Source organism: Podarcis cretensis (genome assembly GCF_951804945.1).
Source record: "Podarcis cretensis genome assembly, chromosome: 4".
NCBI classification, from domain to species: Eukaryota; Metazoa; Chordata; class Lepidosauria; order Squamata; family Lacertidae; genus Podarcis; species Podarcis cretensis.
The window spans coordinates 7,665,295-7,691,245 of record NC_137173.1 but is presented as its reverse complement, the minus strand read 5'-3'; the positions used below and the strand labels follow the sequence as shown (position 1 = coordinate 7,691,245).

The window sequence follows — 25,951 nt, the reverse complement described above, 5'->3', positions numbered from 1 at the left end:
AACAGTTACATTGTTCTGGAGCTCTATATAAGCAGGCTGACTGAGCTCCTCAGTTCAGTTCTGTTCCAGCTTACAAATAAAGAGCTGCTTTGGAAAAATCGCTGTGTTGTCTGATATGTTCGCCCACAACATAACACTAACCTTTTCTAAAAATGTATCGTTGAAATTAAATTGAAGGATTAAAAGGCTTTCACCGGTGCTGAAAACTCCATGCCTAGCGAGCTTCTCTGTGGGGAGGTGATTCCGCAAATACGGTGCCACCACCAAAAAGGTCTTTCCCCCTAGAGCGGGGTCAGCAAACTTTTTCATCAGGGGGCTGGTTCACTGTCCCTCAGACCTTGTGGGGGGCCAGACTATATTTTGAAAAAAAAAAAGAACAAATTCCTATGCCCCACAAATAACCCAGAGATGCATTTTAAATAAAAGGGAGATATTCTACTCATGTAAAAAGACCAGGCAGGCCCCACAAATAACCCAGAGATGCATTTTAAATAAAAGGGCACATTGTACTCATGCAAAAACATGCTGATTCCCAGACCATCCGTGGGCTGGATTGAGAAGGCGATTGGGCCAGATCCGGCCCCCGGGCCTAAGTTTGCCTACCCGTGCCCTAGAGGGCACCTGGCTAACTTCAGTGGGGCACCTGGAGAAGGGTCTCTGATGAAGATCAAAGGACCAGGCAGGTACATACTTATGGGAGAAAGTGATCTTTCAGGTAACCTGCTCCCAAAACAAGGTTGTATCTGTTAACGATAGCAACACTAATCATGTTGACAATAACAAATGTTATTTGGGAAACCAACGTCCCCCAAACATTCAGGGGACACTTGCCACGTTCCTCCCTGCTTGCTTCGGAGCTTCACAGAGGCGACACTGGTGGAGAAAGTGAACTGGAGCTTGCTCTTAGAAATTGCCTTGCAAGATCAGGCGGTTTGCTTGCTGCTGCTTATACGGGGGGAAAGATCATGGTTAGGACAGGCAGGAGGCAAGGAGCCCAGGAGCGTGTTGTCCATAACATAGCTGGGGTAACTCAGTTGGAAGAGCATGGGTCATGGATTCGAGCCCCACATTGGGCAAAGATGCATTGCAGGGGGTTGGACTAGATGACCCTTGTGTTCCCTCTCAACTCTTCTATGCTTCTTCTTTTTCTGCGATCACTCGTAATCGAGTAAGATCAGGGGTCAGCAAACCTTTTCAGCAGGGGGCCGGTCCACTGTCCCTCAGACCTTGTGGGGGGCCAGACTATATTTTGGAGGGGAAATGAACGAATTTGTATCCCCCCAAAATAACCCAGAGATGCATTTTAAATATAAGGACACATTCTACTCATGTAAAAACACACTGATTCCTGGATTTAGAAGGCGATTGGGCCGGATCTGGCCCCTGGGCCTTAGTTTGCCTACCCATGAGTAAGACTGTCTTCCATGAACACGGTCTTAACAGTGAGTTTGTAAGTGATTGTGGAGGCCAATTCTGGATCCACACGTCCTTCCACAGTGGGGACATAAGTTTCGGCCACCCAAATAACCCCTGTAAAAAAAATCCATCTTAGCATAGAAGCCAACTTGCAGCCCCCAATAAAATATTTGAGGGGACTCTCCCCCCCCAAAAAAAAAACTTGATGGGCATTGCCATTCAAATGGTGTGTATGTGCCATGTCGAGAACTACACAACTTCTAAAAGACATCTGAGAACAGCCCTGTACCAGGAAGTTTTTATTTTTATTATGTTCTTATGTGTTGGAAGCCACCCAGAGAAGCTAGGACAACCCAGCCAGATGGACGGATGATGATGATGATGATGATGATGATGATGATGATTATTATTATTATTTTCATCATTATCATTATTACCAGCGCTTTGTTCCTAGAAAAATAAGTGCTGATACTCAGGGGCGAAACCAGGCTTTATTTCACCCAGGTCAAAGACCCAGTTTGGTCCCCCACAACACACATTTGCGCGCATACGTACACACACACAAAAAAAAGCAGGCTGTGAGCCCTCTGGGGCAAAAAAAAAAGACCTGCCAAAAACCTCTTATAGCTACGACTCTGCAGTACTGACTATGAAGTTGTTACCTTTGAACAAGAACAAAAAGAGGTGCCATACTGCCGACTCTTGAGTACCCCCTGAAAAAAGCACTTCTTCTTCTTCTTCTTCTTCTTCTTATTATTATTATTATTATTATTATTATTATGTGGAGCGGGGCTTACCTCCCCCCATATATTATTCAAGCTGGCCCCCTTGCAACTGAGCATAGGAGCCACCTCCTAGGGGCCGAAGGGATCTTCACACACAAAAAAACCCATTATAAAACATTTAAGGGGGCCGCCTCATGGGCGTAGCCAGGATTTATGTTAGCGGGGGCAAGCTTTATGTTGGGCAGGGGCAGAACCTCAGGTAGTTAAGTATTTTATTGTTTTTTTATTGGTTTTATTGGTTTTTCTGCCTTCTGGAAGAAGGTACAGGGTTATAAAGACTAGGACTAGCCGCCTGAGAAACAGTTTCTATCCAAATGCGATTTTGGTTTTGAACGCAGTGTAAGGTAGTCTCAAGCTGTACGCCGGCTCCCTTGGCCAATAAAGTGAGATGAGCGCCGCAACCCCAGAGTCAGTCATGACTGGACCTAATGGTCAGGGGTCCCTTTACCTTTTTAAGGTAGTCTCTAGGGACGCGGGTGGCGCTGTGGGTTAAATCACAGAGCCTAGGACTTGCCGATCAGAAGGTCGGCGGTTCAAATCCCTGTGACAGGGTGAGCTCCCGTTGCTTGGTCCCAGCTCCTGCCAACCTAGCAGTTCGAAAGCACGTCAAAGTGCAAGTAGATAAATAGGTACTGCTCTGGCGGGAAGGCAAACGGCGTTTCCGTGCGCTGCTCTGGTTCGCCAGAAGCGGCTTAGTCATGCTGGCCACATGACCCGGAAGCTGTACGCCGGCTCCCTCGGCCAATAAAGCAAGATGAGCGCCGCAACCCCAGAGTCCTCTGCAACTGGACCTAATGGTCAGGGGTCCCTTTACCCTTTACCTTTAAGGTAGTCTCTGTGGGAGTATATATTGTATTTAATTATGGGGTATCAGAGTTTTTAGGGGGCTAACCAGGCTGGGATAGCAGGCTTGTTGGTTTTTGAATGTCTGATGTAGATTTTTTCAGTTTCGTTGTTCTGTATGGGACAATGACAATACAGATTTTGTTGTTGTTGTTTAGTCGTTTAGTCGTGTCCGACTCTTCGTGACCCCATGGACCAGAGAACGCCAGGCACTCCTGTCCTCCACTGCCCCCCGCAGCTTGGTCAGACTCATGCTGGTAACCTCGAAAACACTATCCAACCATCTGGTCCTCTGTCGCCCCCTTCTCCTTGTGCCCTCCATCTTTCCCAACATCAGGGTCTTCTCCAGGGAGTCTTCTCTTCTCATGAGGTGGCCAAAGTACTGGAGCCTCAGCTTCACAATCTGTCCTTCCAGTGAGCACTCAGGGCTGATTTCCTTCAGAATGGAGAGGTTTGATCTTCTTGCAGTCCATCGTATCGTAATTTAGGGAATTGTGGGTTGAAATTACCCCGCTTCTGAACTCACCCTCCTCCCCTTTTCCAAAGACGCGCGCCCCTGACATCCCAAAGGGGATGGAGATCAGGTTAGAGGTCCCCAGGATGGACGTGGAGCAGGTGTCAACGGAGGGCGGATGCGGCTGCAAGAGCGAGGCAGCAGCGGGAGCCTCCAACGGGGCGGGCTTGGAGGGCTGGCCCGGGGCGTGTCTGCCCTCCCTCCCCACCGCCTTCCCTGCTTCCCGGAGCCAGAGCGCAGCGCAGGTTCCCACGCGCCGGCGAGGGGGCTGCCTTGCGCCTCCAGCCAGGAAAGAGAGACTCCCGCAGCCCGGAGGAAGAAGAGGACACGATCCGGTAAGGCTGCCTGGGAGAGAGAGGAGGGGAGCCGGACCTCGCCTGCGTTTGCTTCAGCTGGAAATCCCCCACCCTCTTTGGAGAAGGGTGCCCCCAAGACCCGTGGTTGGGGAAGTTTGGGTGGGTGGGTGCCTTTCCAGAGACGCCCCTTGGGGCTTCCCGGAGGCGCCTTCTGTGGTTCCAAGTCGCTTACAAACTGAACGTCAAGTCTCCATAATTGTAATTGATTGACTGATCTTTTTATTAGGCACCTAACTGCAGGAAAGCCTCTTAGACAAAATTAAGAGCCCAAAACGGCATTATTCTCGTTGCTTTGCTAAGAGAGAGACTTGGTGCCAGGGCAGCTGCTGGGCTTGTAGAAGGCCCTGGGTTCAGTCCTGGAGATCTCCAGTTCTAAGAGGGTTATGGGATGGGAGATAGCTCTGTCTCTTTGCCTGAGACCCTAAAGATTGGCACCCCTGAGCTGGGCAAGGATGTGAGCTTCCTCTTATTGGTGGAGCACCTGCTCCGACTGCAGAACGTCTCAGGTTCAATGTCTGGCATAGACTACGGCTTCAGGGATCAGGCAGTAAGTAATGGGGGAAGACCACCCATCCACCATGCTCCAGGTTGAAACCCTGGACAGCTGCAAGCCGTCTAGAAGGCAGCTCCTTACATTCTGCGACCACCACCCCTCCTCCTGCCATTTTTGGATTCAACAGGCAAATGGTCTGACCTGGGCTTCTCATATCCCAGTCTTGGTAGAGCATCAGTCCAGCATCTCCCCTGAAAAGGGGAGCCACGCTGGTGGGAATTGCCTTTCTCCCAGACCCCAAAGCCCCCCCAGAGTGAACCCTGCTAGACAAAACAGACCAACAGCCTCCTGACCTGGTTCGTCATAGGTTTTGGAAAGTCTTTCTGGTTTTTCAAGGGGGCGGGTTGCACAGAAATTTGATGCCACCGTTGCCAAATGAATTTAACAGCTTTAAAGCGCATTGAAATGCCAAGATATGTGATGTCAGAAAATCTGATTGCAAAGCCCCTATGTCTTTTTCTCTACTTGAGGGGAGAGAAGCTGTGGGGACCAGGGGGTTAACCCTTTCCCCTCCTGGCTACTATTAACTCTGGGTTTGGTTTGGTTTGGTTTCAAGGCAGGTGGTGTTCTTATTGTTGTTTAATCGCTTAGTCGTGTCCGACTCTTCGTGACCCCCTGGACCAGAGCACGCCAGGCACTCCTGTCTTCCACTGCCTCCCGCAGTTTGGTCAAACTCATGCTGGTAGCTTCGAGAACACTGTCCCACCATCTTGTCCTCTGTCGTCCCCTTCTCCTTGTGCCCTCCATCTTTCCCAACATCAGGGTCTTTTCCAGGGAGTCTTCTCTTCTCATGAGGTGGCCAAAGTATGGAGCCTCAGCTTCAGGATCTGTCCTTCCAGTGAGCACTCAGGGCTGATTTCCTTAAGAATGGATCGGTTTGATCTTCTTGCAGTCCATGGGACTCTCAAGAGTCTCCTCCAGCACCAGAATTCAAAAGCATCCATGAGCGCCGCAACTCCAGAGTCATTTTCTAGAATATTCCAGACCAGCCTCCACTAACCTGCTGCCCTCCAGGCATTCGGGGCTACAACTCCCATGACCCCCCAGCATCGTACAGCCGTGCTGGCTGTGCCTGATGGGAGCTGCGGTCCCAAACATCTGAAGGGCATCAGGGTGGCAACAGCTGTTCCCGGTGATCATTTTCTGCTTAAAGATGCCTTCGTTCTGCCAGCCTTAGGACATGACCGCAGAACTTTCAGAAGATGAAAATCTGTGTGGAGCTGCAATTGTGGCACACACAGCTCTCCTCTGTTTGTGTCGCTACTAATGCAGGGAGACGGCACAGCTTTTGTGGCTTGGGCCGGTTCACGGTCCCGCAGACGCCACGGTGGGCCAGAGTGCGCCCGCATGCACGCACGCATGTGCAACTGTTATTTCTGGAGCTCCTTCTGGTGCAGAGGAGGCATGCACAGCTTCCCATTGGCTGCAGGAGCTTCCTGCAGCCAATGGGAAGCCAGCCAGCATCGTGGAAGGCGGTCCCCGCTCTGCTCTGGTTTGGGGAGCTGACCGAGCAGCCAGCAGGGGTCCCCAAGCAGGTGGCAGGGGTCCATGGGCTCTGGTTTATCTCCCGCTTGGACTACTGCAATGCGCTCTACGTGGGGCTACCTTTGAAGGTGACCCGGAAACTACAACTAATCCAGAATGCGGCAGCTAGACTGGTGACTGGGAGCGGCCGCAGAGACAACATAACATCGGTCTTGAAAGACCTACATTGGCTCCCAGTACGTTTCCGAGCACAATTCTTTTTTTTATATATAAATATTTATTAGGTTTTTTTTTTCATGTTTCCGAGCACAATTCAAAGTGTTGGTGCTGACCTTGAAAGCCCTAAACAGCCTCAAAGGCCCAGTGTACCTGAAGGAGCATCTCTACCCCCATCGTTCTGCCCGGACACTGAGGTCCAGCTCTGAGGGCCTTCTGGCGGTTCCCTCACTGTGAGAAGCCAAGTTACAGGGAACCAGGCAGAGGGCCTTCTCGGTAGTGGTGCCTGCCCCGTGGAACGCCCTCCCACCAGATGTCAAAGAGAACAACAACTACCAGACTTTTAGAAGACATCTGAAGCCGGCCATGTTTAGGGAAGCTTTTAATGTTTAACAGACTACTTTGTTGGAAGCCTCCCAGAGTAGCTGGGGAAGCCCAGCCAGATGGGCGGGATATAAATAATAAATTATTATTATTATTATTATGGGCCGGTTAAACGACCCCCATGGGCCGCTTGTGGCCCATGGGCTTTAGGTTGCCGACCCCTGTACTTATGCATCGATTTCACATCAATATCGCGCTAGTCAAGGACTTCTTGAAAGAGAAAAGAGAGAAAGATCCTGCTGAGATGGAGAAGCAGCCAGAGGAATGCTAATGCAAGTGCAAAATAAAGCTTTGCTTGAGAAGGGAGTTGAAAGGAGGAGAAGGAGGAGGAGATGCAGAAGAGGCAGGGAAAGCAGGAATCCGAGGGAGGGAGAGCGAGAAAGGAATCATAGAATTGTACGAGTTGGAAGGGACCACGACAATCATCTTTCTCAACCCCCTGCCATGCAGAAATCATTCACCCAGCATGGGACTCGAACCCACAACCTTGAGATTAAGAGTCTTGCGGCTTTCCATCCATTTGAGAGTCTTCTGATCGACTGACTGAGCTCCCCCAGGTCAGCCTAGGGAGAGGGCAACCGGAGATGGAGGGATACGGGGAGGAAATTTCATTCAGTTCACACTAAATTGCACTTTCCAGAATAAGACGCAAACCAGAATGTAACCCTCCTTCCAAAATTGCACTTCCCCGAATTTTGCAACACAGCTCTCCTGCCAAGTGCAAGAATTCATTCTAAAAAACCACACACACACACACACGGGTAAAGCAAGCATAAAACCACAGACACATATGTGTGTGTGTGTTTTAATGATCCAAACAGAGTGAACAATTATGATTCACGGGGCTGTGGAGAGTGTAGGAATGCCAACTTGGCCCCATAACCGTTAGTGCCAGTGATGTAGCGTGGGTTGTCAGCGCCCGGGGCAAGGCAAGTAATTTGCACCCCCTAACCCGGGGCAAGGCAAGTAATTTGCGCCCCTAACCCCTAACCTGCCACCGCTGCCAGCTTCTTCTTGCTGCTGCCTGGGCTGGGGTATTTACGGTAAGGTAGCCACGGCGGTGGGGGCGGGTCCGTGTCAGGTGATCTGAGGCGAGTTGCCGCTGCCGCTGCCGCCCAAACGACGCCGCTTGGAGGAGGAGGAGGAGGAGGGCAGAGGAGGCGAGGAAAATGCAACATGGCCTAGCAGCTGCAGCAGCAGCGGCGGCGGCGGGGCTGTGAGGAGGGGCTGCCTGGCGCGCCCTCCGCGGCCCTGACGCGCGGGGACCGCGGCAAGCGCTGAGAGCTGCTGCCTGCCGGACGCCTTCAGCCCGGACGCGCGCACAGCTCGTCGGTTCCGCGAGACATGGGCTCTTCGGCGAGGCTCTTCAGCGACTCCGGAGGCGGCGAGGCTAGGACTTGCCAATCAGAAGGTCGGCGGTTTGAATCCCTGCAACGGGGTGAGCTCCCATTGCTCAGTCCCTGCTCCTGCCAACCTAGTAGTTCGAAAGCACATCAAAGTGCTCTGGTCCAGGGGGTCATCCAGTTGCAGAGGACTCTGGGGTTGTGGCGCTCATCTCGCTTTATTGGCCGAGGGAGCCGGCGTACAGCTTCCGGGTCATGTGGCCAGCAGGACTAAGCCGCTTCTGGCGAACCAGAGCAGCGCACGGAAACGCCGTTTGCCTTCCCGCCAGAGCAGTACCTATTTATCTACTTGCACTTTGACGTGCTTTCGAACTGCTAGGTTGGCAGGAGCAGGGACCGAGCAACGGGAGCTCACCCCGTCACGGGGATTCGAACCGCCGACCTTCTGATCGGCAAGTCCTAGGCTCTGTGGTTTAGCCCACAGCGCCACCCACATCCCTTACAAGGGAACTTACCAGGAATCTAATACTGAGAGGCTTAAACAAGCCTGCAACCAGCTACCCGCTGTCCGTTTAAAAGGGGAATGTAAAACTCTAATAAGTTATAGAAATTGCAAGTGCAAGCTAGGAAGGATATTAGTAAACAATATATCCTCTCCTGCCTCCCTGAACAGGAAGCACAAAGGGGCTCCCGCCCCCATGCAACCCTGTGCATCTTCCCAAAATTTGCTTTGGGGTGGGGTCAGGAGATACACACCCCTTCAGGACAGTAGGCAGGGATGGAAGGAGAGATTGTTCTGTCTGGGAAGAAGAAATGCTTTCATGGGCGGAACTATCTGCTTAGTGCTGCACTGAATTCCACCCTGTATTTATTTACATTCCTTACCCTTCTTCCGAAAGTTGCTCAGGGCTATCACCTTAGGTCAGTCACATTTTCTCAGCCTAACCTGCCTTGCAAGGTTGTTGTTAAGGATAAAATAGAGACAGGGAGAAAGGATCCCTGCCACTCTGAGCTCCTTGGAGGATAGAAACGTAATAACAACTAATAAATATACACATCGATAATTAAACAAAACTATGAAAACTTAAAAAAAAAACCAGTTGAAACGTCTAAAATATTATTATTGATAATAATCAAAATTATTTGCAGCTGTCCTGTAAGATTGGGCTTCCAACACGTGGATAAAAATTAAAAGGTTAGGCAATAAACATCAGCACATATGAATAATTCAGTTCCAACAATTCAGTGAATAGGTACGATTCGAACGATTTAGCAGCTCGTTAAGTTTTAATTGTACAACAGATTGACGCCAGTATTGTCAAATATTAACACATAACTTCTCCAAGGTATAAATTGATCTACAGGGATCTAGAGGGCTGCATAAATAACAGCAAAATGCACAAAATTATAAGCTATTCTTCCTTTCTTTCCTGCCTAAATTCACTGTGCGGTAAAAATCACCCATACCCACCTGTTCCCTGCCTGGTGGTAGCAGCTGAGTCGATGACTTTAAAGGGATTGTGTCCACTAATTGTTAGTGGGACCCAAGGGGGAAGAAATGTTGAAAAGGATCGTTCGGCAGAATGTGTGCAAATACTTAAAAGTGCAGGTATCTGGTGGGTTCAGATTCCTAAGCTGTGCTGGGAAGAGCTTTGTTTACGCAATTGTGTGTTAACCCTCATTGATCGGTGCAGAGACGCAAAGCCTTTCCCCTCCTTTTCATAAGATCTGTCTAATGGTTTCTTTGCTGCTGCTATTTGGGTGTAGCCCAGAGCTGGAAATAGCCAAGAAGGAAAAAGGAAAGAAGATTTAGAAGCCTATTACTTTTCAAAGAAATCAACCGGGGCCTGGAGGGGCTAATTGGTAGATGTTTTCAATTAAGTCTATTCATCATAAATACCACTTGTTGTGGGGCGAACAAACAAACAAGGGTGGGCCTGCACGTCCCATTTGTGGCTTCCCAGAAGCTTCTGTTGCAAAGGGGATGCTCAGCTCGGCAGACCTGTTACTGTCTTCGAGCGGATTCCCTGATTCTTGTCTAAAGCCGTCCTCTCTTAAAAGCCGTTCGATGTGGGAGCCACGTCTTTAAGAGCTACGTGCAGATTCTTGCAGATATACGAACTGTGATGTCTCGGTCAGGAGCGAGCAGCAATAAATCACACCAATGACAAAACAAAATAAAAAAATTCCTTCCAGTAGCACCTTAAAGACCAACTAAGTTAGTTCTTGGCATGAGCTTTCGTGTGCATGCACACTTCTTCAGATACACTGAAACAGAAGTCACCAGACCCTTCTATATAGTGAGAAGGTGGGGAGGGGTATTACTCAGAAGGGTGGTGGGATTGGGTGATTGGCAGATAGCTGTGATGAGCCTGTTGACGACTCTTAACGACTGCAATAGGTCTTACAGGAAAAAGCAAGGGGTGAGAAGGTGAAAAATGGCTTTGTCATGTATAATGAGATAAGAATCCAATGTCTTTGTTCAGACCAGGTCTCTCCATGGTTTTAAGTTTGGTGATAAGTTGCAATTCAGCAGCTTCTCTTTCCAGTCTATTTCTGAAATTCCTTTGTAATAGAACAGCTACTTTGAGATCTTGTATAGAATGTCCTGGGAGATTGAAGTGTTCTCCTACTGGTTTCTCTGTCTTGTGGTTCCTGATGTCAGATTTATGTCCGTTTATTCTTTGGCGTAAGGTTTGGCCTGTTTGTCCAATATAGAGAGCTGAAGGACACTGTTGGCAATGAGTTGGAGTTAACTCTTTGTTAGCAAAACAGGATCTATACAGGTGTCAGGGTTTGGTTCAGAAGCAGGTCAATGCAAAGAAACAGAGTCAGTTGTCAGTGAAGCAGACCCTCCAACATTTCTCCAATGAAAACAGGGATTTCCTTAATAATAATAATAATACCCTGCGCATCTGACTGGGTTGCCCCAGCCACTCTGGGCGGCTTCCAACATATATAAAAACATAATAAAACATAAAACATTAAAAACCTTTCCGGGTTTTTAGATGTCTTCTAAAGGTTGTATAGTTACTTATCTCCTTGGTTCTTGGGATCGCATAACTCCATACCCTCCAACATTTCTCCAACGAGAAGAAGGACATCTTAAAGAAAAGCAGAACGTTTCAGGATCAAATCAGAATCCGGAATAGCTTCTGTAAATCTGGGATTGTCCCTGGAAAATAGGGGCACTTGGAGGGTCTGTTAAAGTTATTCTTTATTCAAGGCAATGCCTTGAATACAACTCAGCAACCCTTCCCCAGTAGGTCTTGCCCAGGCATCCCCGAACTCGGCCCTCCAGATGTTTTGGGACTACAACTCCCATCATCCCTAGCTAACAGGACCGGTGGTAAGGGATGATGGGAATTGTAGTCCCAAAACATCTGGAGGGCCGAGTTTGGGGATGCCCGGTCTTGCCACTCTAGAGCAGTTGCCAGAAATGAAGGTGCCTTCCTTCCACCCTTTCTAAGGCTCCTCCACTGCCAAATGTTTCCCAAGTACACCTTTGGCATCTGTTCCGCTCTCCTCATTATTCTGCGTGTTCTTGGAGACCAGGAGGGATGGGAGCTTGTCACAACAGGAGAGGGAGACTCCCCGGATTCTTATTGGTCTCTTAACCCCCCCTCCTCTGCTTCAGCCTCAGTGTCTGAACTGCTCCCTGTCACAGGTTCCTCCTGCTCACGAAATCCTGTTGCCCCTTCAGCCCCCATCACCTCCTTCCAATCTTCTACCTCTGACCTGCTGTTGTCCAGCCAGTCCCTTACAACAGGCCTATAATGATTTATTATAATAATTTGTTACTTATACCCCACGCATCTGGCTGGGTTTCTTGGTGGCTCCCAACAGAATAATATTATTAATAATAAAAAACATCTAACACTAAAAACGTCCCTAGACAGAACTGGCTTCAGATGTCTTCTAAAAGTCTGGTAATTGTTTATTTCCTTGACATCCGATGGGAGGGCGTTCCACAGAGCGGGTGCCACCACCAAGAAGGCCCTGTGCCTGGTTCCATGTAACTTGGCTTCTTGCAGTGAGGGAACTGCCAGAAGGCCCTCAGAGCTGGACTTCAGTGTCCGGGCTGAACGATGACGGTGGAGATGCTCCTTCAGGTATACTGGACCGAGGCCATTTAGGGCTTTAAAGGTCAGTGCCAACACTTTGAATTGTGCTTGGAAACCTACTGGGAGCCAATGTCAGGACCAGTGTTATATGGTCGCGGCTGCCACTCCCACTCACCAGTCTAGCTGCCGCATTCTGGATTAGTTGTAGTTTCTGGGTCACCTTCAAAGGTAGCCCCACGTAGAGCATATTGCAGTAGCCCAAGTGGGAGATAACCAGAGCATGCACCACTCTGGCGAGACAGTCTGCGGGCAGGGTGGGTCTCAGCCTGCGTACCAGATGGAGCTGGTAGACAGCTGCCCTGGACACAGACTGAGCACAGCAGTTCATCTCTGACAGGTCTTTCCCCCATGAAGCAGTTGTGGAGACTACATGTCCCACAACTGGCCATGTCTCCTTCTCTCCAGGGTGTTTCCCAACCAATCAGAGTCTGCGCCTGCATTCCTCCCTTTGCTCCTCTCACTTCATGCCTCCACCATGGACCACTTGAAAACTGCTGGAGGTCTGGGTGGACCACTTAATGATTTTTCTTCCTAGAAGAAGCTGGAATGTGTGCAGAGGAGGGTGACCAAGATGCTCAAGGGTCTGTTAACCAAGTGGAGTTAGGAGTTGGGGATGTTTATCCTGAAGAACAGGAGATATGACATGAGCCAACAGTGTGACACGGCGGCTAAAAAAGCCAATGCAATTCTGGGCTGCATCAATAGGAGTATAGCATCTAGATCAAGGGAAGTAATAGTGCCACTGTATTCTGCTCTGGTCAGACCTCACCTGGAGTACTGTGTCCAGTTCTGGGCACCACAGTTCAAGAAGGACACTGACAAACTGGAACGTGTCCAGAGGAGGGCAACCAAAATGGTCAAAGGCCTGGAAACGATGCCTTATGAGGAACGGCTAAGGGAGCTGGGCATGTTTAGCCTGGAGAAGAGGAGGTTAAGGGGTGATATGATAGCCATGTTCAAATATATAAAAGGATGTCACATAGAGGAGGGAGAAAGGTTGTTTTCTGCTGCTCCAAAGAAGCGGACACGGAGCAATGGTTCCAAACTACAAGAAAGAAGATTCCACCTAAACATTAGGAAGAACTTCCTGACAGTAAGAGCTGTTCGACAGTGGAATTTACTGCCAAGGAGTGTGGTGGAGTCTCCCTCTTTGGAGGTCTTTAAGCAGAGGCTTGACAACCATATGTCAGGAGTGCTCTGATGGTGTTTCCTGCTTGGCAGGGGGTTGGACTCGATGGCCCTTGTGGTCTCTTCCAACTCTATGATTCTATGATTCTATGATTCAAAAATCTGATGGGCTGCCCTGCGGAAGATGGAGCAAGCTTGTTTTCTGCTGCTCAAACCAATGGATTCAAGTTAGGAGGAAGGAGATTCCAACTCAAAATCAGGAAGAACTTAAGATAACAGAAATTAAATGTGCCTTTGGCTTGTTTGTAATGTTTAGAAAGATGAGCAAAATTATTTTTTACTTCTGTTGTCTAGGCATCTTGGCCAACCTCCTGCAATGCAGGAATCTCAGCTAAAGCATCCACTTTCAAATACAGTGGTACCTTGGTTCTCAAACGCCTTGGTACTCAAACAACTTGGAACCCAAACACTGCAAACCTGGAAGTAATTGTTCCGGTTTGCGAACTTTCTTCAGAAGCCAAACGTGCTCCATTTTGAGTGTTACGCTTCCAATCTGAGTGCCACACTCCTGTATTGAGTGTTACGCTGAGGTCTGTCTGTTTTTGCTATTTATTTCGCATTTTCATTTTCGCAGCTCTTTTTGTTTTGTTTTTGTGACTGTGTGGAACCCTGTTCAGCTACTGATTGATTGATTGACGGCAGTTCATTGTTTATTGCTTTCATTCTATGGTTCAATGGTCTCGTTTGACGGTAAAATTCATGTTAAATTGCTGTTTTAGGGGTTGTTTTTAAAAGTCTGGAACAGATTAATCCATTTTGCATTACTTTCTATGGGAAAGCGCGCCTTGGTTTTGGAACGCTTTGGTTTTGGAACGGACTTCTGGAACGGATTAAGTTTGAGAACCAAGGTACCACTGTAGCTCTTACTGTCAGAAATTTCTTCCTGATGACACCCTTAAAAACTGGCTGGGTGGCGATGGGGAACACTCCACCACTGACTGTGAGAACGGGGCTGGACAAGGTGGGAACTGCTCTCATCATGCAGGTTTGCCTTATGTTCTTAAGGAGTTTGGAGAACAGGGCTTTAGGCAGAAAGGAAATCTTGCTCTACACACTGTGTGTTCTGTTTCCCAGAAAGAATGTTGAGAATTAAAAGGCAGCTGGAAGTCAGCAAGTAATTAAAATTCTTCCGGGGGTGAAAGTTATGGGTAATAAAAAGGCTCTTTAAGTCCAGCGGAGCAGGCAGGCCCGGCGTCAACCCTTGGGGCGTGAAAGTCGAACCCTGGCAAATTTTTAATGGGCAGCGAGAGACGTACAGGAGAGGTGTCAATCAACCCTCGGAGTGTTTGCTACCTCCGTGGTGCAGGTGTCACTTCAGCTATCCGCATGGCATTCCGTGAGATGCCGCCCGGAAAAGTGCAATCATCGGAGCGCAAAGTAACGAGTCTCTGATGTCGCTCCTTCAAGCTTTAATTGATTAAATCGCTGCAATTAATCAACTGGGGTTTGATTGCAAGTTGAGGTTTGATTAATGACTTGGCTGATGACAAGCAAAGACTGGGGGGAAGGGTTTCCTAAATTTCCAGTACCTAAGGCACAGAGGTGCCCCCCCTCTCAAATTAAAAGTGGGAGGGTACTTTTGAGGCATTTGGGGCCATCATTGTTGTTGTTGTTTAGTCGTTTAGTCATGTCCGACTCTTCGTGACCCCCTGGACCAGAGCACGCCAGGCCCTCCTGTCTTCCACTGCCTCCCGCAGTTGGGTCAAACTCATGCTGGTAGCTTCGAGAACACTGTCCAACCATCTCGTCCTCTGTCGTCCCCTTCTCCTTGTGCCCTCCATCTTTCCCAACATCAGGGTCTTTTCCAGGGAGTCTTCTCTTCTCATGAGGTGGCCAAAGTACTGGAGCCTCAGCTTCACAATCTGTCCTTCCAGTGAGCACTCAGGGCTGATTTCCTTCAGAATGGAGAGGTTTGATCTTCTTGCAGTCCATGGAACTCTCAAGTGTCGCCTCCAGCACCATAATTTAAAAGCATCAATTCTTCGGCGATCAGCCTTCTTTATGGTCCGGCTCTCACTTCCATACATTACTACTGGGAAAACCATAGCTTTAACTATACGGACCTTTGTTGGCAAGGTGATGTCTCTGCTTTTTAAGATGCTGTCTAGGTTTGTCATTGCTTTTCTCCCAAGAAGCAGGCGTCTTTTAATTTCGTGGCTTCTGTCACCATCTGCAGTGATCATGGAGCCCAAGAAAGTAAAATCTCTCACTGCCTCCATTTCTTTCCCTTCTATTTGCCAGGAGGTGATGGGACCAGTGGCCATGATCTTCTTCTTCTTCTTCTTTTTTTTTTTTTTTTTTGATGTTTGGATACATAATAATAATTTATTTATTTATTTATTTATTTATTTACTTACTTACTTACTTACTTACTTATTTACTTATTTATTTATTTATTTATTTATTCATACCCTGCCCATCTGGCTGAGTTTCCCCAGCCGCTCTGGGCGGCTCCCAATCGAGTGTTAAAAACAATACAGCATTCAGTATTAAAAATTTCCCTAAACAGGGCTGCCTAGCTGAAATCCTACGGAATGCATGGCTGAAATACTACCGAAATCTGAACAGAGATATGGGGGGGGGGCAGGCCTGTGCGAATGGTCGCTGGTGGTTTTTGAAAGCTATACAGAAGGTCCTAAATTTAATCTCCAGTAACATTTCCAGGTAGAAAGACTCCTATCTGAAACCTCAGAGTCACTGCCAGTCGGGACAGAAGACTCGGCTAGTTGTACCAATGCCATCACCTTCCTATGTCCCCGAAATCGATGCAGCTGGTCTTGTTTTGAGTGGGAGAACTGGGGGGTAGGTAATATTTCAAAATCACCCATTCCAGTGGATGTTAGGCGAAATTCACCAGGTGAGTTTCCATGAGGGATATTTTTTAAAAAAATGCAAACCTGATGTGCAGAACTGAACTCAGATTGGAAAGATGCAAATCGGGAGAGATTTGCACTCCGCTGGTTGCTCTCCAATCCCTCCCCATCCTAGTCCTTCGCTCTCGTGGGGTCTGTCAAGGCTGCAGCGCCGACAGTGGAGGCCACAGCTGGCAGAGTTTCCCCTCTCGGGATCCAGACTCCAGACATAACAAACCGTTCCTTTTCAGCCACCCTGTCGAGTGGCCAATCTCCCTCACATTCCTCCCTCTCTGGCATCATCTAGCACCTCCTGGCTTCAAGGTCTGTGGCGTTTTCTTCAGAGTGGTTCTACCACCAGCCCCTTGCTCTTTCGGTTCCACCTCTGCCCTTCCGTGCCATCCCTGGCCTCCACTGCAAATGCTTCCTATTTTTGCCTGCGGTTTTTTGCCATAATGTACGCAAGCTTGCAAAGCAGTTTCTGTGGGAATGTTCCGAGTGCAGGAGACGATATATTGTTTATTCATATCCTTCCTAACTTGCGCTAGCAAGTTCCTTTACTTGGCAGAGATACATTCCCCTTTTTACATGCACATCAAATGTCTGGTTGCAGGCTCGTGTGAGCCTCTCACTACAGTGAACCCTCTAGTTACGTACCACTCTGGATATGTAACTTTTGGGTTATGAACGTGGCAAACCTAGAAGTGTATACTTCCGAGTTTCGCTGCGCATGTGCAGAAGCGCTCTGTGCGCCGTGCGCATGCGCAGAAGTGCTCAATTGCGCCATGCACGTGTGCAGAAGTGGCGCCTCTGCCTATGGACATTTCGGGTTGTGGACAGACCCCCGGAATGAATTTAATTCATATCCGGAGGGTCCACTGTATTATACAATTCAGTCTGTCTCAGAATGAATTGTATGTTCCTGGTATGTTTCCTTGTAAAGGTAAAGGGACTCCTGACCATTAGGACCAGTCGTGACCGACTCTGGGGTTGCGGCGCTCATCTTGCTTTATTGGCCAAGGGAGTCAGCGTACAGCTTCTGGGTCATGTGGCCAGCATGACTAAGCCGCTTCTGGCAAACCAGAGCAGCTCACGGAAACACCGTTTACCTTCCCGCCAGAGCAGTACCTATTTATCTGCTTGCACTTTGATGTGCTTTCGAACTGCTAGGTTGGCAGGAGCAGGGACCGAGCAACGGGAGCTCACCCCGTCACGGGGATTTGAACTACCGACTTTCCGATCGGCAAGCCCTAGGCTCTGTGGTTTAACCCACAGCGCCACCCGGGTCCATAAGTTTCCTCGAGTCCCTCTTAAAAGAATAAAGACGCCACAGTGTTATTCAAAGTCAATAAAAGAAGTTTACTTACATCAGTTCACAGTTGGATTCCTGAAGGCAGGCTTATTTACAAATATGTACATGTGGATCTACCCCATTTGGGGGAATAATCCCAGGGCTTCTGCTAGCTGAGAGCTAGCAGAGCAGTCTTAGCTAAAAGCTGGTCAAACGAAGAAGGAAGTCAAAAAGAGGAAAGGTTGCTGCGTGATTCGTTCTTTTGTTACCTGGACAGGTTAGGTCACGCCCACCTTTTATCACATGCAAAAGGAAGGATACTCCAGCCAGGAGGAACAGGAAGTTTCAACTGGCTGGACCAAATATTCCCTCGCATGTCTTCTCCAGCATTACAAGGAATGTTGTACAGTGGTACCTCGGGTTAAGTACTTAATTCATTCCGGAGGTCCGTTCTTAACCTGAAACTGTTCTTAATCTGAGGTACCACTTTAGCTAATGGGGCCTCCCGCTGCCGCTGCATAATTTCTGTTCTCATCCTGAAGCAAAGTTCTTAACCTGAGGTTAAGAACTAACTATTTCTGGGTTAGCGGAGTCTGTAACCTGAAGCGCCTGTAACCCAAGGTACCACTGTACTTGACTGCCTATCATGGATCACATCCCACATTTTCCCCAAACATCATAATTTTTTGTCTGCTCTTCTTCACTAATAACTCCATCCTTATGCACTCTCCACCCAAACAGATTATGAGCATCATCTGGTTCAACCCCCTGCAGTGCAGGAATATGCAGCTGTCCCGTACGGGATTCGAACCTGCAACCTCGGTGTATCAGCAACCCACTCTAACTGACTGAGCTACAGAGGCACCAAAAGCGTACAAAAGGATGGCTGTTTCTGTTTGCCTATTGCTTTGGACTATGCCCATTTGGCTTGCCTTTGATTGTGAACTAAATCAAATTGCTCTTCCCTCCTTACATGTGTCTCTTGCATCTCTCTCCCCCCCCCCCCCCTCTATGCAGCCAATAGCAAGCGGAGGGATTTGCATCGTCAATAAATCACGGCAGAAGCAAACGTTTAAATGCCCCCAAATCTCTGCACCAAAATCCAATGAAGTGGAATTTAGTTGAAAAACAATCAAATCATTTAGTTGAAAAACAATGGAACCAGGAGATTATTTTTTTAATGATTGATTTGGGTTTTCAGATTAAAGTTTTACAATCACATATCCAGCATTCAACATAAAAACTAGATTCCAAAGAATCTCCTGGACTTCCCTCCTCTCCTTTGTGGGTCCTGTTGTTAATCATTTTCTCCTGCGTCTTTAATCATAATCCAAATATTTGACCTCTCTCCATTGTGCCCAAAATTCACCATTAAACTACAAGTGTTATTCCAAACCTACTAACGATTTTAGCTGTTTACAATGGTTCATAAGATAAATTATAAAATTTCCTCCATTCCTTATTAAATCTTAAAAATTTAATAAGGATTTTTTTTTTAACAAACCAGGAGATTATTCGTGGATCTGGTGCAACATAATCTGTGTCCCATTGTTTGGCTTCAAGGATTATGATTCTGAGGTCACATTTATTATTCTTATTATTATTCTGAGGTCAACTAAAGTATTCATTAATTAATGCTTCGGCTGAGATTAGTTGAGATTTAGCTGAGATCCCTGCCTCGCAGGCCTCCCAAATCTACAATTCTATGATTCTGCGACTCTTAATTGTGTGGCGAGTTCCTGCCCCCCACCCAGTGGAAATAAAGACACATGACACAATTATTTAAGGTTAATGGGCTAAAAAAGGCCACAACTTTATTGGTTACAGGTGATGAGCGGTATTGGCTTAGGCACTGGTCCTATCCGACTATATCCGGCTTCAGCCCGTCCGCTTGAAGTCCGGGAAGGCTTAACCACCAGTAGGGGGAGTAGTGCTGATGCACATCAACTAGGAACTCCCCCGGGGTCACCACTAGGGGGCGTGCCTTGGGCCCTCACCTCCCTAGGCTTCGGACAGGAGCACGACCCCGGAATCCTTTATCGGACTGCCCTTCAATATGCGGGGCAGGTGATGGCGCTACCTCCCCTCTTCCATCTACAGAACTATACCAATGCCTAACTGCCAATACCAAGAAAGTTGTGACGATTTGCTATGAGGTAGGCAAAAACCAGGGACGCGGGCGGCGCTGTGGGTTAAACCACAGAGCCTAGGACATGCCAATCAGAAGGTCGGCAGTGTGAATCCCTGCGACGGGGTGAGCTCCTGTTGCTCGGTCCCTGCTCCTGCCCACCTAGCAGTTCAAAAGCACGTCTAAGTGCAAGTAGATAAATAGGTACCACTCTGGCGGGAAGGTAAATGGCGTTTCCATGCGCTGCTCTGTTTGCCAGAAGCGGCTTAGTCCTGCTGGCCACATGACCTGGAAGCTGTACGCCGGCTCCTTCAGCCAGTAAAGTGAGATGAGTGCCACAACCCCAGAGTCGTCAGCGACTGGACCTAATGGTCAGGGGTCCCTTTACCTTTTTAGGCGAAAACCAAGGGGCTGGTGCCAATTTGCCAAGTGGAAAAATTCCTACCGGGCCCCTCAGCAACTACCAACCAAGGTCCATAGCATGGTCAAAGAAAGCAAACCTTAGAGGGCAGGAGGGTGGGAAAAATAGGAACAGCTGGTAGGCAGCAAAAGAGGGAGATCCCCGGCCGCATCCTGCTTCAAATATGGCAGGCCACACCCCCAGAGCCAGCCGATTGGCTGGCCAGGAGGTGACGCAACCGGGAATCCCCCTCATTCGCTTGGGGGCTGGGAAGCCCGCAACTCCATTTCCTCCGAAGGGCGGAAATGGCTTTAGAGGATTGGACAAAATAATGGAGGAGAGGACGATTCATGGCCACTCGTCACGGCAGCTACGCTCTTTCTCCAAAGCTGGAGGCAGTGCTTCTGAACACCATTTGCTGGAATCCACAAGAGCGGAGAGTCTTGTGTTCGAATCTTGCTTACAGGTTTCCAATCGGGGCATCTGGCTAGCCACAGCAAGAAGCAGGTGCTGGATTTATTCCGGGTAGCTCAGTCGGTAGAGCATAGGACTCTTCATCCCAAGGTTGTGGGTTCTAGAACCATGTTGGGCAAAAAGATTCCTGTATTGCAGGGGTTGGACTAGATGACCCTGGGGTCCTTTCAAACTCCACAATTCTATAACTCTATGACTAGTTGAGCCATTGTCCTGATCCCGCAAGCTCTTCTTATGCTTTTATGTTCCCAACTTAATATGATCCTCGGATCTCTGTTCTGCCTTTCTTTCTTTCTCTTTCTTTCTTTCTTTCTTTCTTTCTTTCTTTCCGGTTTTATTTTCTCTGCTGCAAACAATTTCCCTCCTGTGTCAGTCAACCAGTTTGACTGGTTTGGGTTCCTCCGGCGGCATGAAAGCAGAGGAGCTCGGGGGGGGGGCTGGATCGCTCTGGGAACTGGGAACGCGACCCCCTCTTTCCGCACCGCACCCCGTCGACGTGGGGCTTCCTGCGAAAGCAGGTCAGAGGCTGGCGACTCGTGTGTAAGGTGCCGTGATCCTGCTGTCAGTGCAAAATCTCAGCTGTGGGAGACAGGCTCCCCTGAGGGTTTGGTAACTGAGCAGGTTATTGAGCAAGGGCTATACAGAGCTTCCTGGCAGGGCTGGGAGCCCAGGACAGTTGTCTCCTTGCCCCAGGTGGAGAGAGGAAGCAGGAACCCCCCCCCCCCGGTAGGAGCTTTACTTTAAGAGATAAAAAGATAAAGGGACCCCTGACCCTTAGGTTGCAGACAACTCTGGGGTTGCGGTGCTCATCTCACTTTATTGGCCGAGGGAGCCGGTGTACATCTTCCGGGTCATGTGGCCAGCATGACTAAGTCGCTTCTGGCGAACCAGAGCAGCGCACGGAAACACCGTTTACCTTCCCGCCAGAGCGGTACCTATTTATCTACTTGCACTTTGGTGTGCTTTCGAACTGCTAGGCTGGCAGGAGCAGGGACCGAGCAACGGGAGCTCACCCCATCACGGGGATTCGAACTGCCAACCTTCTGATTGGCAAGTCCTAGGCTCTGTGGTTTAACCCACAGCGCCACCCGCGTCCCACTTTAAGGGGTTTTGGTAACTGAGCAGGTTATTGAACAAGAGCCACAGACATGTGATTTGACGGTGAGTTTGGGGTAGCCCAATGCAAAAATCCTGAGGGTCCAGGAAATAGTGGGTGCATGATTTTTTTGATGCAGGCTGTAGCCATGAACGTGCTATGTGATCCGATGGTGAATTTGGGTGACCCAATGTAAAAATCCTGAGGATCCATGGGCTTTTACCTCCCCCACTTCCAGGCAGCCTCCTTTATTGTTAGCGTCCCTTATCTCTCTCCCGATCCCACTGATCAGCTGCTTCCTTTCAACACTCCCTTCCCTCTTGTTTGCCTTAGTGTCTTTTCCTTAGCTGGAACAGTTTTTTGCTCCTCCTTTTCTTCTAATTTCTCTCCTTATTGCTTTAGTCTTCCTGTTTCCCCCGTTTGCAAGTTTGCTGTCTTTACCTCCCCACTCCCAGGCAGCCTCCTTTATCTCTAGTGTCCCTTATCTCTCTCCCCAATCACTTTGTTTCAGCACCCACTTCCCTCTTTCAAAAAAAAAAAAAGCATGATCTGCTTTTTGCCCCTGGGCAATTCGGCTCCAGGGACCACGCATTTGCTCCATAAGACACAGACATTTCCCCTTACTTTTTAGGAAGAAAAAGGTGCGTCTTATGAAGCGAAAAATATGGTATATCACTGGCGGACATGCGGCTTCCTTCCCAAGCCCCCGTGGGAAGAGAGCGATCCCTGCAGAGGCTTGGGAAAAGGTCGACAACTCTGAGAAAACTGCCTCGGTCCAGTATACCAAAGGAGCGTCTCCACCCCTATTGTTCTGCCCGGACACTGAGGTCCAGCGGCGAGGGCCTTATGGCAGTTCCCTCGCTGCGAGAAGCCAAGTTACAGGGAACCAGGCAGAGGGCCTTCTTGGTATTGGCACCCGCCCTGTGGAAGGCCCTCCCATCAGATGTCAAAGAGAAAAATAACTACCGAACTTTCAGAAGACATCTAAAGGCAGCCCTGTTTAGGGAAGCTTTTAATGTTTAATAGGTAATTGTATTTTAGTGTTTTGTTGGAAGTTGCCAGATGGGCGGGGTATAAATAATAAATTATTATTATTATTATTATTATTATTATTATTATTATTATTATGAGAAATGGGGCGCCAGAGGGATCTTTGCACCACGGCGCTGGATATGCTTAAGACGGCCTGTCTTCTGCCACTCAGCTATGGACCCTACACTTTCCGTTCTCTGCTAGACTGTCCCTGATTCTCCATCTCATATCTTGGCGCTGAGCTTCAGTGGAAATAGCCTGAGGCTCCTCGTAGCCCGATGGATGAAGCTGTCCTCGGGGGGCTGGCGTTTGAGAAGAATAGCCCCCCTTACCGTCTTTATTTTACCGAAATCTCCCGGTAAACTCAGAAAAACAGGTGCCTAATGCATCCTTCCAGCGAGGGCTGCGGTCTGATTGCTCCTTCTGGGCTGCAGGAACTTTGGAAAGTGGAAGCCTTCGCTTGGTCAACTTGCGAGTCTGAGCGGAGTGGGGGTGGGGGTGGGGTGGATTGCGGTTTCTCTCCCCCCTCTCCTCGCCTGCCCACAGCGCTGAGTGCAGCCAGGCCCTGCCGCATGCAATGGATGAGTCTCGAGCTCAGAAGAAAAATCAATAAATCTCTTTGCTTTGCTGCGCAACCTGTCGAGAGGCCATAAAAGAGGCTCAGTGGCTGCTCTGCAGATTGATTCATCAGCTAATGTTTGCAAAGTGCCTGGAAGATATCATCGCACCCCCAACCCAGTGCCTTTTTTTTAAAAAAAAAAGAGAGAAAGCAGAAAAGCCATTAGGGAAAGAGTAATTCCTTGTATCCAAGCAAGAAACCCAGTCTCAGAAAGATGCAGGTCTCAGCAGTTTTTTGTGGACCAGCTATTATCTGTCTGTTCACCACTGAGAGAGAGAACTTTTTTTTTGGGGGGGGGGATGCTTCAAGATGGGTGTCTGTTGTAAGATCTTATGTGCTGAAGAACCTAAGGATTGGCTCAAAGCAATGGCCAATCTAGAGCAGCATCCCGTACACATCGTGGCCAATCAGAAGTCCGCAAGCAGGATTCGAACACAATACCAACTCTCCCCTCTTGTGGTTTCCAGCAGCAGCTATTCAGAAGCATTGTTGCCTCCGACTGTGGCGTCTGAGCGTAGCCATCAAGGCTAGTGGCCGTCGATAGCCCACAAATTTGTCCAATTTTCCATTAGTTGGTGTCCGTCGCTGTGTCTGGTGGGAGAGAGTTCTGCAGTTCAACTCTGTGCTGTGTGAAGAAGGACTTTCTTTGACCTGAAACTTCCAGCGGTCAGCTTTGTAGGCTGTCCATGAATTCTAGGTAAAAAAAAGGTGAAGGACCCCTGGATGGTTAAGTCCAGTCAAAGGCAACTTTGGGGTTGTGGCGCTCATCTTGCTTTCAGGCCGAGGGAGCCGGCATTTGTCCACAGACAGCTTTCCGGGTCATGTGGCCAGCAGGACTAAACCGCTTCTGGCGCAATGGGACACTGTGACAGAAACCAAAGCACATAGAAATGCTGCTTACCTTCCCACCGGAGTGGTACCTATTTATCTACTTGCACTGGTGTGCTTTTGAACTGCTAGGTTGGCAGGAGCTGGGACCAAGCAGCTATAGCATCTACACGTTGTTGGCATCAAAATCCCAGTCTGCATTCCCCACCCCACCCTGTTTAAACTCCATTTACCCTTTGACAGGAAATCTGCCATGTTTTGAAGAAGATAAATGTCACCAATGGCCTGTTTGCAAGGGAAGATAATCACAGGGGAAAGCAGGACAGAGACCTGCCATAATTAATTTTCTGGACCCCAAAATTCAGAATTGTGGCTCCGAAGTCCATTGCTTGTGCAGAAGGACTTGAGTTCAGTGGACTTGAGTTCACCGGCCTTGCATGCAGACGGCTAGCTCTGAGATACTGGACAGCCACTGGCAGTCAATATAACCAATACAGAACTAGATGCCCAAGCGATCTAACTTGATAGAATGCTGTTTCCCTATGCTGGGCTCTTGGTTGTAATGCAGCAGAGACGTGCTCACTTTCTGAAACAGGAGGTTGAGAGCAACTAAGGTGCTGGGCTGTTTTTGGCCTCGCTGGGGAAACCACAGTCTGGACGTTCATCCGCTGCAAGAGCATTTCCTCTTTTCCTCTGTCTTTTTGCATGTAGCGTCTGCATGCAGAAGGGGAGAGAGGATTCCCCCCCCCCTTTTGAAGATGGTTACAGCACTTGCCTTCAAGTCTGCAGGAACCTTACCTACATTGGCAAAGGAAAGGCGCTTTATACGTGTTGTACATGCAGTTATAACACGGCGACACCGGATGGCGCTGTGGAGTTCCGTTTTTGCCAACTTGATTTCTTCCTTCCTTTTTTATGAAAAAAATGTTTATTGAAATTCATGAATGTCATTACAGATTTAACTTCGCACATACACATAGATACAAAATATATATACAGTATATTCTTACATTAGTTTAACATAAAATGTTGATTTAACCTTCTAATTCCACTTAGATATCAGCTAAGCTAAAATCATATGTTACATAAAATAAAACAAAACAAACAAACAAAGTAAAATAAATATAGACTTCCCATATTTCCCAATATAGTTGACATTTGTGATTTTGACTGTACTTATAATTGTTACCTCACATTTAATATACTTTCTAATACTTTATTACAACCTAGCGTACTGATTTTCCTTTATTTCTTAATCTTTAAAAATCTTTTTTATGTACACAAGGGTCATTCAAACACTACCATAGATAATATGTCACTGTTATTATTTTTTTTTTTTTGTAAGTATCTCTTAAACATTTCCCATTTCTGAGAAAATAATTGTAAACCCGATTTCTCCTACAAAGTTTGCAACGCGTTTTACTGAAAAGCTTCTTGGGTGTGTCTAGATCCCGCCTTATTCCCCAAGGATTCGGCAGAGACTCTGAGATTACATCTGAAAGCTCTCTTGGGTGCAGCTAATCAAGCCCTGGAGACAATTCATTTGAAGCAGCTAGGTATTCCCTGACCTCTTTTCCTATCTTGGGCTGCAGATCCCCCCTTGCATCGTTTATTCTGTTATTACCAGGTTGGGCACTGCTTTGGGCGAAGACAGAGGCGATGAGCAGTTCCTCCTCCTCCTCTCTCTGTCACCCCATAGCATTTGTGGACTCTCCTGCCTTGGTGGTTTTTAAGCAGAGGTTTGATGGCCACCTGCAATGCATGCTTTAATTGTGATCATTTTAAATTGCATTTAGTTACAGTGGTGCCTCACAAGACGAAATTAATCCGTTCCGCGAGTCTCTTCGTCTTGCGGTTTTTCGTCTTGCGAAGCACCCCTATTAGCGGCTTAGCGGATTAGCGCTATTAGCGGCTTAGCGGCTATTAAAGGCTTAGCGCCTTAGCGGCTATTAGTGGCTTAGCGGCTTAGAAAAAGGGGGGGGGAGGGAAAAAACTCGCAAGAGTCACAAGACGTTTTCGTCTTG

General features: G+C 48.2%; 1 protein-coding gene across 1 annotated transcript in view; it reads left to right on the top strand.

Annotated features, from left to right (window-relative positions):
- The first annotated feature begins 3,885 nt into the window (after positions 1–3,885).
- Positions 3,886–25,951, top strand: part of P2RY6 (pyrimidinergic receptor P2Y6) — a 47,510-nt gene continuing 25,444 nt past the window's right edge. The window contains exon 1 of the mRNA XM_079973962.1: positions 3,886–3,893. The gene's annotated coding sequence lies outside the window, so the exon portion shown is untranslated. The remainder of the gene's footprint in view (positions 3,894–25,951) is intronic.